Consider the following 12,500-nt stretch of genomic DNA (forward strand, 5'->3'; position numbering starts at 1 on the left):
GGTTAGGTTCAGGAGGTTGTAGACATGTCAGCAATTACTCTCGTTAGGATTCGTATGTGTTGTGCTGCTGGCAATTATCCTTTTCATGGCCTTGACCTCATCCTTGAGCTGGCTGTGATAAACGACTTTGTAATACAATATGATGCTTTCTGGTGATGTAGATGTCGTCAATGGTGTGCTAACATACATGTCCGACTGTTTGTGTATGCAATCTTCGTTAGGTTGTTGTCATATCAGTTATTAGTTAGGAGCTGCCCACCATGAGATTTAGAGCCTTTGTCCCGGTGTTTTTCCAGAATACCTTGTTTTCTTGAATTGGACAAATATGTTACTTAGCCATAGTATACTATACATCCGTACCTAATTTTTGGCAGCATTCTTTATTACTTATATTAGAAAGAAGTATATTCATAGGAGTAAAATAAAGCAGCTGAAGCCATTTTCGGAACAGTCTAATGAATGAGTTCAAAATAATACGTGACGTTAACATATGACGCTTTACCGACTCCTCCCACAAGGTGATGCCGACAAACAGCTGTCTCTAAAATTCTGAATGAATATTCGTACCCTGTGAAGGCTTCAAGAATGGCTGGTATGGTAAGTCATTGTCCCCGTGGTTGCAGGACAGCTTTCGCGTTTTGACTTGCATAATTGTTTAGAAGTGAAGAGGCCCGTTGTAAACCCTACGTAAGCGTGAATAACCAATTATCCATCGAGAAGGAGGCAAGTTAATGACGTCATAAGTTACGTCATTATACCTTCGAAAGAAATTCCTCTGAGTTTGCTGGCGATGTCTAAAAGAAGTCGGTGTTACTCTTACAGTCACCAGAATTATGCAACTTTCGTAATACAGAATACTATAAAAAAAAAAAAATTAGGAAAAACGCTGGGACACCAGATGTGAATCTCATAGTAGAACATTTGAGATCTGCATGAATAGCTTTCAATGATGAACTACACGTAATTGCTAGGCTCAGATACGCTGCTAACACAATGCGTTTATAAGCGTTGGGGGCAATCCCCGTGGGAGTTAAGGCACTGTCCCACATTACTATGAGATTCAGGGACTCTGTAACACGGTTTTTTGGACTTTGCTCCTTGTCAAAGCATCGGAAGTAGCTGAAAGTTGACATATGTATATTTTACAACCACACAAATTTTGTCAGCATTATCAATAACCTAAACCCGATAGTTTTAATTTTTATAGAGTAAAAATCATCTAGCCGACGCCATGGCCATTGATTACGAGCCAAGAGTCGAAAAACATTCATTACGTAAGCAAAGTAAACACCTTTTGACGAAATGCTGCCCCGCCCATCCACTAGACAGAAACCCATTCACCTTGTTCCATCGGCGCTGAAACCCAAAGACTTTATGAATGGCGGAACGATACATAGATGTGGGTGGGGTACCTGTGCTAGCGTAGTAATACTACTGTAGCAGTAGTTCCACAACAGTATAGCAGTAATATACATGAATTAAACGTTTAGGCCAACTGCTGGGATCCTTGAGGATCATTTAGCACTTTTTACAACTACGCGAGAAATGAGTTTTTATAGCCAGAAGTTAAATTTTTTAATCCAACAATGCCCATGACAGCCTTCAGTGTTATCCTGAATTATAACGAGGCCAAAGTGGGTGGAGCCTCATGAAGTTATCATTCTGACGATAATTATTGGTGAAGGTTTAAAGCCAAAGTACGGTACCGGCTATTTTTTTTTTTTTTTTTTTTTTTGTAAATAGGTAAATAGCCAATAAATAAAAATTGCTTGACATTGGACGTAGCAGTTATCAAAACAAGCTTGTCTACTATGTTTCTGAAAATTACCATCTATTCCCTACATCTTGTCAATCTGATTGTGGCCTATAAAGTAGACTGTAATTTCTTAGGAAACTTATTTTGGGAGTTAGACTCATAATCGAAGTGTTTTTGTATTTATTAACATATTTTGTTGGTTTGTTCATTATGACAATTATCAGTGGAGAGGTTCAGAGTTCATAAAGGTGTGCTGCTTTGCTTGTTTTTAAATTTGTTTGTCATTGTTGCCAGAGGTATAGCCTTTGTTACGTATAGCCAATCATCCATCGAGAAAGAGGGAAGAAATGCTGTCATAAGTTACGTAACGAGTGCGTTCGAAACCTTTTCTCTGAGTAAGTTGGCCCGTCTTCAAAAACAGTCACTTTTACATTGTAAGTACCAAATTTATTCAACCTACGTAATGCAGAATACAGTCAAAATTTATGAGTAGATATAATGTGTATGCTGAATAAGCGTTATATTTATGAAATGCATAGATAAAACGTTATTGCGAAAAATACTACTTTGTACCGTGCCTTTTGGTACAAAGTAGTATTTTACCTGTATCCTCTCTTCTCCACATTTATATCCAAGAAGGGAAGACGGCGTTCAACCATATTTAGCAGTGTAGTATAGGCTAGAGTTCCTCTTCATGGCATACTGTAGGTTTTGGCTTATTTGTCAGTAATGATGGCAATGAAGATATCGTCTATATATTGGGAATGTGTCTTCAATATCGAATGGAAATGGGAGGTTCTTTCCTTGATGTTTGCCATGTCCATATTAACAAATATGACTCCAAGGGGGAATCCAAGGTGACACCATCAACCTGTTGAAAGAGATGACCCAAATTTGAGAGGAAAGGGGCATCTTTGATGCAGATCTGGAGAAGAAGTTGAAGGGCATCTTCTGATATGCCAAGGGGTGTAGCATCCAAGTGATAGACTCTCTTTAAAATAATATCGCTGGTTTTGTCAACCAGTGTGTTCATGAGTAGATTTTCTCCATCCAGAAATGCAATGGTTGAACTGAGGGATGTAGTATTTAGAATATTGATGAACTCCAAGTACCCCCTAGGGATGCAGGGAGTGATGATCGTATTCATTCTTGGCTATTTCATAAGTTGGAGAGGTAACTTGGTCAATTGTAGGGTGCAACGGGTTGCTGACCTTATTGGTTTGGATGGTGTTCCAACAATACCATACCCCCATATTCCCCATTTATCTTACTTCTGTCATTTCCCTTTGCTGCCCAGCCTCCCCAATAATTTTGTCCAGACCCGAGGACAGGTAACTCTCTCTAATACCATCCAAGAGGAAGTTGCTGGGAACCCAGACACCAACAGAGAAATTATAGAAATAAAATCATCTCCACCCCCCGCTAAATGGAACTGCCCACCAACTCAGATTACGTGGATATCATCATCTACTATATTATCAAGAAACATGAAGAATTTGATTAAACAAAGAAAGGTAATGAACATCGCAAAGGGCGCATAGGATTCAGACATCATATATCAAATCGTTCAACCAACCCCTAAGAAGATTAAAGAGAAATTATCAAACGGGGGGACCTAGTTAAACGACTTATCTGTGGATTGATCCCTTGGCATAAACACTGCCTTTTTTTTAACTTTTCCCATTCATTACCTACTTGAAGAGAGAGACAGCAGGCTCTGAAATATAGTACTTGCTTTCTATATTTTGGCGCTTTTATGTGATCTATATATATATATATATATATATATATATATATATATATATATATATATATATATATATATATATATATATATATTGAAATTCACGTCGTACAAAGAGAATCTTTAACAATTTCCGTTTCTGAAATAATTTTTTCCAGCACGAACTTTGTTAAGGGTTTACTTGTATGTAAAATAGCAAAGCAGTGAAAACCGTCCCTTAAATGTATTCTATCCACTATATAATAAAAGCATACATTAGTACATAAAAAAAATTTATCTATGGTGCTACAGCACCTTATTATTTTATTAATGGACCAAAGTAATTTACATCGCCGCAGAATCAGATAAGAATAACTCTTTCTATATAATTCCCGGTCATTCTAAGGAAAAATTATAATGTTTAAGTTAAACTACGAAGCATTTAGTAGCTGGATATTCATCGTGGGCTATATTATTTTTACTCATTTTGAATGACTGGAGTAGTTATAATAACTGGAATTTAATGAAAAAGTTATGAACGGAAATGACCTTGCGGATTACACACATTAATATTCATTACCCTTTATTGCATGATCGGTTGTATCTTATCTGAATGGAGAAAGTCAATAAAACAAGGAGGAAGTTGACTGTACTTTTCTTTGCAAATTATGGGCGTTGCAGGGAATTATATCCAGTCTTGGAATAAGCTAATTATCATAATGTCGATCTTTATCTTTAGCATGAAAAGGGACAGAACATGAATACAAAATCGGAAATAGACATTTATGATTGGTGGAAATTATATACCTTTCATTAAATATTTTGTGTACGTTACGTGGATATCAACGAAGACATTTCGGTATTAAGGAACAAAAGACTCTGGAACGGAGTTCGTGATATAGCGCAGATAATGTATGCCTATGTATAGGTTTGCCACTATCAACTATATGTGATTTTATTTTTCTTTAAAAGAAAACTATTCAAATGGCTGTTTGTCTGTCCGTCCGCCCTCAGATCATAACAACTACGGAGGCTAGAGGGCTGCAAATTGGTTTCTTAATCTTCCACCATCCAATCATCAAGCATACCAAGTTGCAGCCATGTAGTCTCAGTAGTTGTTATTTTATTCAAGGTTAAATTTAGCCGTAATCGTACTACTGGCATCCCTTTTGTCACCAACAACATAGGTCTCCGCCGGACCGTGGCTGAATTTCATGTGCCGTGGCTGAGGCCAACACCGGACAGAAAAGCCGATTATGCCAAAGAATCTTCGGTGCATTTTTTACTTGTTTGTTACTGCGTTTGAAAGTTGATGAACGAAATAAAAAGATAATTTTCTCTTGATTGTTTCATTTATGCTAAGAGTTATATAAAACAAATTTCCGCTGATTTAGCATCATAATGAAGGAGCATACGTAATATTATGTTGCCTGGAAAAAAAAAAACTTTAATTAGTTACGGAAGTATCGACTTGATATCATGGTCCGTTTGACATGAAGAAGAAGGAAGGAAAAATCTCATTTAATGTCATGCCAATCAAAACCCTAATTTAGTACGTTGCTCTTACATTATGTTAGCTTATTGTATAAGTATTATAGACTAAAGACCTATCATTGAATATGTTTGATGTTTGTGTGTGTACAATCAAATTATTTACTTTTCAGTTTGCACGCCAACCCACTTACACAGACACAAGCGCTCACGCACATAAACACACTCACACACACGCATATACATATATATATACATATATATATATATATTTTACATATATATATATATATATATATATATAATAATAATATATATGATATATATATATATATATATATACATATATATATATAATATATATATATATATGTATATATATATATATATATATATATAATATACAGAGATGGCATTATCTCGTTATTCTTTTGGTAACGAAGGCCAAAGCGGCAGGCAACTGGGTTTTGGTAACACATTCTCTCTCCCTCTCTCTCCCTCTCTCTCGTTATACCTCCCCTCCATTTGATTAGGTCATCAAATCAGAGTCGGAATTACAAAAATAAGCATTTATTTAAAAGCAAAGTATTAACTGGATAACTCAGATTCTTAATGGAATGATTAGATGGTATGTTGACTCAGAGTCCAAATAACTCAGATAACCCTCGGTAATTAATCTAACACCAACATAAGTTTAGTGAACACAGTAATTAGTCAACACCATTCCTCCATGGAATAATCCCACTCTTCTCCAATTATAGTTCCCTCTACTAGAATCGCCTGTCAAAAGAACAGGAGAACAAACTGGTAAGCATACACAATTGTAAATAAAAAGTCAAAAGATTAAATTAAATAGAACATCTTTACAAAATATCAAAAATACAGTCAAGCCACACTTAGGCTAAAATAGATATAAATATACTCACCCTTCTCAGCCAGCTTCACTTCACTTAAACAGAAACACATTGGCAGAGCCATCCTGGCTCTGCCTTCTCTCCTCGTAACAGTCTCTCTATGATTTAGTTACATTGCTATTATGTAGGAAAGAGGCTCACACATACACACAAACTCCCACCTATCGTGCACGCCCTGAAACCACTCATAACCAGTTTCAAAGACACCTTCGACAAACGCCCATAACGACAGACGAGCGTTGACCTGCTTAGGTAAGAATCTTAACGTCACACCACCCAAAGTCCTATCAGCATTTTCTAGGCTGAGATGTTCTCTGTCTCCATGGGAAGCTAAAAACGATGATTCCCAATTTCTGAGGAATGTCAAAGCACATCACATACAACGATGTCTCATACATATCATATCATATTATATTATTAGTCATATCATAGCGAATCCCCCTCCTTATGTTATATATATATATATATATATATATATATATATATATATATATATATATATATATATATATATATATATATATAATATATATATATATTGGGACAAAGTGCTAAGCATCTGGTAACTGCACTTACAATTTGTACTTGTTAGAGCAAGAGACTCTTCATCCTGGGTCAGTGACACCATTTATACTTAGTACAGTTTGATCAACCAGACACCTGAACCTTCATCACAAATACCGGACGACTGAATACTCTAAAGGTAACAATGATCCCTTACAGAACTTATCAATCACTTAGGAATTTACCCCAAGTTTATTAAGACTGGTGTGAGGTAAACTTAATTAAAGGGCATCACTCCTTCAACAATTTTAAATCTAGGTATTTCCCTGGTTCTAATTCACTTGAAGAAAACAGCGCAATTACCACCTTATATTTCTACCTAAATAAAAATAAAACATATTCTGGTGGTAAATAATAAGCTCATAAGAATCCTAAATACAAAAATTTATTTCTAGATTCAAAACTTATAAGTGAAATTCATAATCTCAGGGAAATTTGTTGTTACTTAACAAACAACAAAAGTTTAATTAATTCTTGAATTAATTAATAAACAAAATTAAATCAGAGTAAGGAAATTAATTAATCAAATTTTAAATTAAGTTAAATTCAAGTTATAAAGCAATAATTAAATTTGAAATGAAATTTGATTAAATGCAAATTAATTCACAAGTGTTTGATTATAACAATTATACAAGAAAACATTATTCCAACTAACCAAACAAAATAAAGAGAATACAAGAACACAATAATATGAAAAGCAATAAATGCATTGACAGTACAAACATTAAGCATATAAAATGGACATGTCAAAAGAACAAAACAAAAGAAAAATGAATAAAGAATAATAATTTAATCCAAACACTGTAAAATAAAAGCTCGAAGTGCACTTCAAAATATTTGTAAAGGACAATACCTTCAAACCAGGTGCAACTTTTCACACAATAAGAAAGGCCTGTTACAATCTTCAACAGTTTTGTTGGCACCTCACAGAAACAACAGCAATATGCTCAGATCCCACAAACAACAAATAAGTTACTAAGAAATTACTCAGAGTTAGTAATATCGAGTGATCAATTTATACAAAAACATGAGTGGAATGAAAGCCTTCTCTATCTAGGGGCGAGCATACATGTTCGAGACGAAAACATATCACGTCATCTCAGTGACATCATGGAATTTTCCATTTCATAATTAACTACTTAAGAGTCGATAAGTCCTCTTTTAGCGAATCGAAAGGGAGAAGAGTTAATTCATTAGTGATATTAAGTGGTTTCCTAGAAATAGAATCTTTAATTACTGCTAGCAAACATGAAATGATACCGTTCTATGGAAGATTCCCAAAGGATCTGATGCCATATTGAGAGATTCTTACATCATCCTTCTATAGGAACCACCAGCTTGGCTGTGTTCTGAACGAGATGAGTAGACGATGAAAAGTGAGCTTAACTCATCTTTTTTCAAGGGGTTGGGTAACAACAACTTGGCTCGAACAGAGCAGTCTCTCTTTGCGCCTCCTACGCTACCTTCTCTCTCTCTCTTTGCCTTTAAGTACTTTCTCAACAATGAGTTATACATTATTAAAACATAATATCTTTAAATATATATATTTGACGAGTGTAGTTGTAGTAAGTGGATTTCTACTAAACTTGCCATCCACTTTATGCTGGCTATGAAAAATATTGCAGTTGTGCATGTTGTTTTTCGACTTTCCCATGGTATCCTAGTAGTAAATCTAGAATTATGAGGATAATTCCATAAACCTTATAAATTTATGCAGTTTATAAATTTCATGAGGCACAAAACGCTGTAAATTTAAAAAATGATTCCACCTTTTAGAAAAACTTTCATTCTGTTTAATTCAGGGATTATGGGATTATGAAGATTTATCTAGTTATTCATAATATGGAAATGATTGTAAACAAACCAAAATATTTACATCATGCCTTATATGTAAAAGTCAAGTACGCAAAAATGTAGAAAATATTTGCAAGATAGAGTTTTATACTGTTATTTTTCAATTTACCTCAAGATTATACAGGATATATTAATTTGTGTATCATAAAGGAGGATATAAAGAATTTCTTATATTACAACTTTGCTTTCAGAAACACTTCTTTATAACTGAACAAAATCATAATATTTAATTAGTAAGAACTTCCTGATAGTCGTTTAAGGTACTGGAATTTCATACACATATTAAGGAACTATACCTATTTATTTCTACAATAGTTTTGACCTCTAAAGCCATTGTCTTTAAGAGTTTACCTCATTTTCTTTACCTCAGTAGAATTCAAATCAGCCAATATACAATTACTATAGAAAATTTCTGAAATTCCTATCTTCTAGCATTATTATTTTATAATCCGATGTGATCTTTAGATGCTGTGATTGTCTTTATTAACATAAACAATTAATTGTAATAGAAAACATTGGTTATTCAGGGAATAGAAATATGAAAATGGACGTGTAAAGTATTGGAACTATAAGCAAATTGAGGAACTGTACTTCTTTTATGCCTCGAATAATTTTTATCTTCAAAGCCATTGTGTCTTAAAAGTACTCCCTTTTCATTACCCCAGGGGAATTATAACTAGCTAAGACATAATTGCTATACAAATTTCTGAAAGTTCTATCTTCTAGTATTACTTTATGATTCCCTTCTGATCTCCAGATGGCTTTGATGACCTTAAGTATTCATAGAATTATGCTTTCAGCGTCATGAAAATTGCAAAGTTATAACTAACTGCCCCTCTGCCCTCTAATGTTGTAGAAAATTGTCTAGGACTGAATTCACAAAAGTCTGAAATATTAGTTATTCCTTTTATTCCCTTCTGAAGACTTTTCTGATACTTTTTATTTAGTAGCTTAACGACTCCCATACAAGTCCGACGAAATCTAATCAGCCTTAACTCATCGCCAGTTGCAAATATTCCCGATAACCTAACCCAGCATTTGGGTGGACCCTCGGATTTCATTGCTTTATCTATATGAATGTTTAAAAAAGAAAATAAAGAACATATCAATTTCAGGAATTAATCAGTAAAATCAGTAATAATAATAATAATAATAATAATAATAATAATAATAATAATAATAATAATAATAATAATAATAATAATAATAATAATAATAATAATAATAATAATAATAATAATCTTCTCTCTTACCATGTCATAGAAAGAACATTTTACATCAGATATATATTTTGATATTCAAGTTACATTGTTTTTTTTTACCATTTTTCTTACTTCGTTCATAAATCTCTAAGATTTTATCAGGAAGTCATGGCTTGTCCTTTTTTTTTCTAAGAGTTAAGTGGGTCCACAATTTTCTCCGAGAGAGTTTGCTTGAAGTAGCCTCACTTGCGTCAGGAGCAAAACAGCCCTGCAATAAACGCCACCGGAAAATGAACGGCGTCTATTTAGCATAATGAAGACGCCCTAGTCTTGGTGCGGACAAGATTGTGTTAGTTATGAACACTCGTTCTTTTACAATGTTACAGTCTCGAGTATAACATCAGCTCAATAGCCAAATGGTAATTTGGAATTGGTGACAACTGATAAAATCAGTTCTCGCTCCGATAATTTTCGTTGTAGGCGATTTGAGCTTTAGTGTCTGGTTATTGGCAGAGGATTTATTTTAAGACTCCTAATCTTATTTCAGTAACTCTTCAATTATACAGGAAGCATTTTTGAAAATGATAGATTTTTAACAACCTCTACTCATGTTTTATTCTAAAGTTGTATTCTTGCATTACCAACGAACGTCTCCAGGTGCCCTTTCAGTGCATCTACTTTACCCAGCAATCTACTCTGTATTCAGTATTCATTCTCGAATTATTCTTTCTTAATTAATGATACCTCCTCGGATCTTTCCAGCATGCCAATTAACAAGCTTATAATTATGAACATGACAATGCAAATAAGATAAATATTGATCTATTTCTCGACCAATTTTCTACCACTCTTGTCTCATTTTTAGTTTTCTGTTAAAATTTCTGTCCGCCCTCAGATCTTAAAAACTACCGTGGCCAGAGAGGCTGCAAATTGGTATGTTGCTCATCCACCCTCCAATCATCAAACCTACCAAATTTCAGCCCTCTAGCCTTAGTAGTTCTTTTAATTATTTAAGGTTAAAGTTATCAGCATTATACCGAGACCACCGACAGATAGATCTGTTTTTGGTTGCCTTGATTATACGCTGTACAGAAAACTCGAATGTGCTGAACTAAGTACAATCACATTTGTGAAACCCCATACTGGAATTTTTATTAAGAAGATTTGTCTTTGTCGTAGTGCGTTGAAAATCACAAACCTTTGCTTTCCACGTCAGTGATCACTACACGATTCTCTCTCTCGCTCTCTCTCTCTCTCTCTCTCTCTCTCTCTCTCTCTCTCTCTCTCTCTCTCTCTCTCTCTCTCTCTCTCTCTCTCTCTCTCTCTCGTACTTACTGAGCAACTAACGTTTTATTGCCATTTATATAGCTGTTTACTAGAGTCCGACCAATGATAACCAAAATATCAATCGATTGAACTATAAACCTTGATTGCATTTCATCTCTCTCTCCTTTATTGAACCGCTGGCAACGGAAACGGTTATTTGATTTCTGTCAAAAAGAATTGTTTTCTGTTGACAACGCAGTATTTAGTTTCTGGTCTCTCTTTTCAAAACATTTCTATAGTTACATAAATGAAATCCCATGTTTCAACCAGATAATGTTTTAGCTTATTGGGAATTTTTGCAACTGACGATGAGTCAAACGTTATATCAGATCAGTGAGTTCCCTGGAAGTGATTATTTCATGCAACAGAATAAGGAGAAATACCATACATTTAAATGTACAATAGATGGCCACAAAGATAAATTTCTGCTCAAGATACCCAATACCCAAAATATATAACCATGATTAGGATTAGGTATAGGTTCCCAGCGAAGCGCGAATACGAATCGCAGAAAATTGTGCTGGGAATATCTGCCCTTCCCTGTGCTGTACCGGTTTGATGCTTTAGGCCGTAAAGTTACCGAAACATTTTCCAGAACCTTTGTTTCGGTTTTATATGGCTGCATGAGAGAATTCTTTTCAATTTTACTGGGAAATAATAGTGGCCGTAGTCCACGATGATTGTTTCTAGTTTTCCAGGAAGCATGAAAATAAAAAAAAAGAGAAAAGCTCTCCCTTGTAGTTAAAACCTACAGACACAATTGTTTTTTAATCGGTACACAGCTTCTTTTATATGCAATGTATGGGTTTCTATACTACAACGTGCATTTAGTATACGATATATACATACTTATATATAATATATGAGGGTGGCGTTCGTGTACGTGTGTGTCTAGTGAAAGATTTATAGTTTCAGTTTTCACTTTTCCGTTGATGGTTTCAGGAAACCTGGTATGGTAGCCAAAGACGTACATATTGCTTCTTCAAGAATTTTCGATTTTCTAAGGACGTGCAGCGAAAAATTGCTAAAATATATTTTAGCACTGATTATGCACAATCTTTTCAAGATTAGCAGTGCAGTAAATCTTTATGTTTGTCCTTATTCCATTTTAAATGATATACTATAAATGATATGTTTTAGTATCATTTAAAATACGATACGAATTTCCCTTTTGCTGCCTAAGTTGATGCAGTAAAGTGTAAACTATTATAAACCCGAAGCTTGATTAAGTATTTACAATTGTGTATTTGCATTAATAAATAATGTAAAATTTATCTGTCTAATGTGTACTCAGAAATACACATTACCTTCTGCATCGTAATAACCGAATTAGATGAAACCTATTCACATAGAACAAGCACACAGGGACATTTACTTGAAATTGAATGTTGGTTTCAACTTCCCACCGCAGACCCCACACTGCAGCAGTATCTGATCATGATACAGAGCCAGTGTTGCGGGTTCGAATCCGCGGGTTTTGAGTGTGTATTTATTCATAAATAAACATCCGTTCAGAATATTCACGTTGCCATCAATAAACGAGATATAAGGAACTTTTTCTATTACAACAGTTGTTCTGGGAATCATAAACGATCCAAATATATTTCAAAAGTAGCAAAATTTGTTCCCAACTGCCATGACAATAGAAACATTGATCATCAGTTGATGAG

Source organism: Macrobrachium nipponense, chromosome 20 (genome assembly GCF_015104395.2).
Source record: "Macrobrachium nipponense isolate FS-2020 chromosome 20, ASM1510439v2, whole genome shotgun sequence".
Classification (NCBI taxonomy): domain Eukaryota; kingdom Metazoa; phylum Arthropoda; class Malacostraca; order Decapoda; family Palaemonidae; genus Macrobrachium; species Macrobrachium nipponense.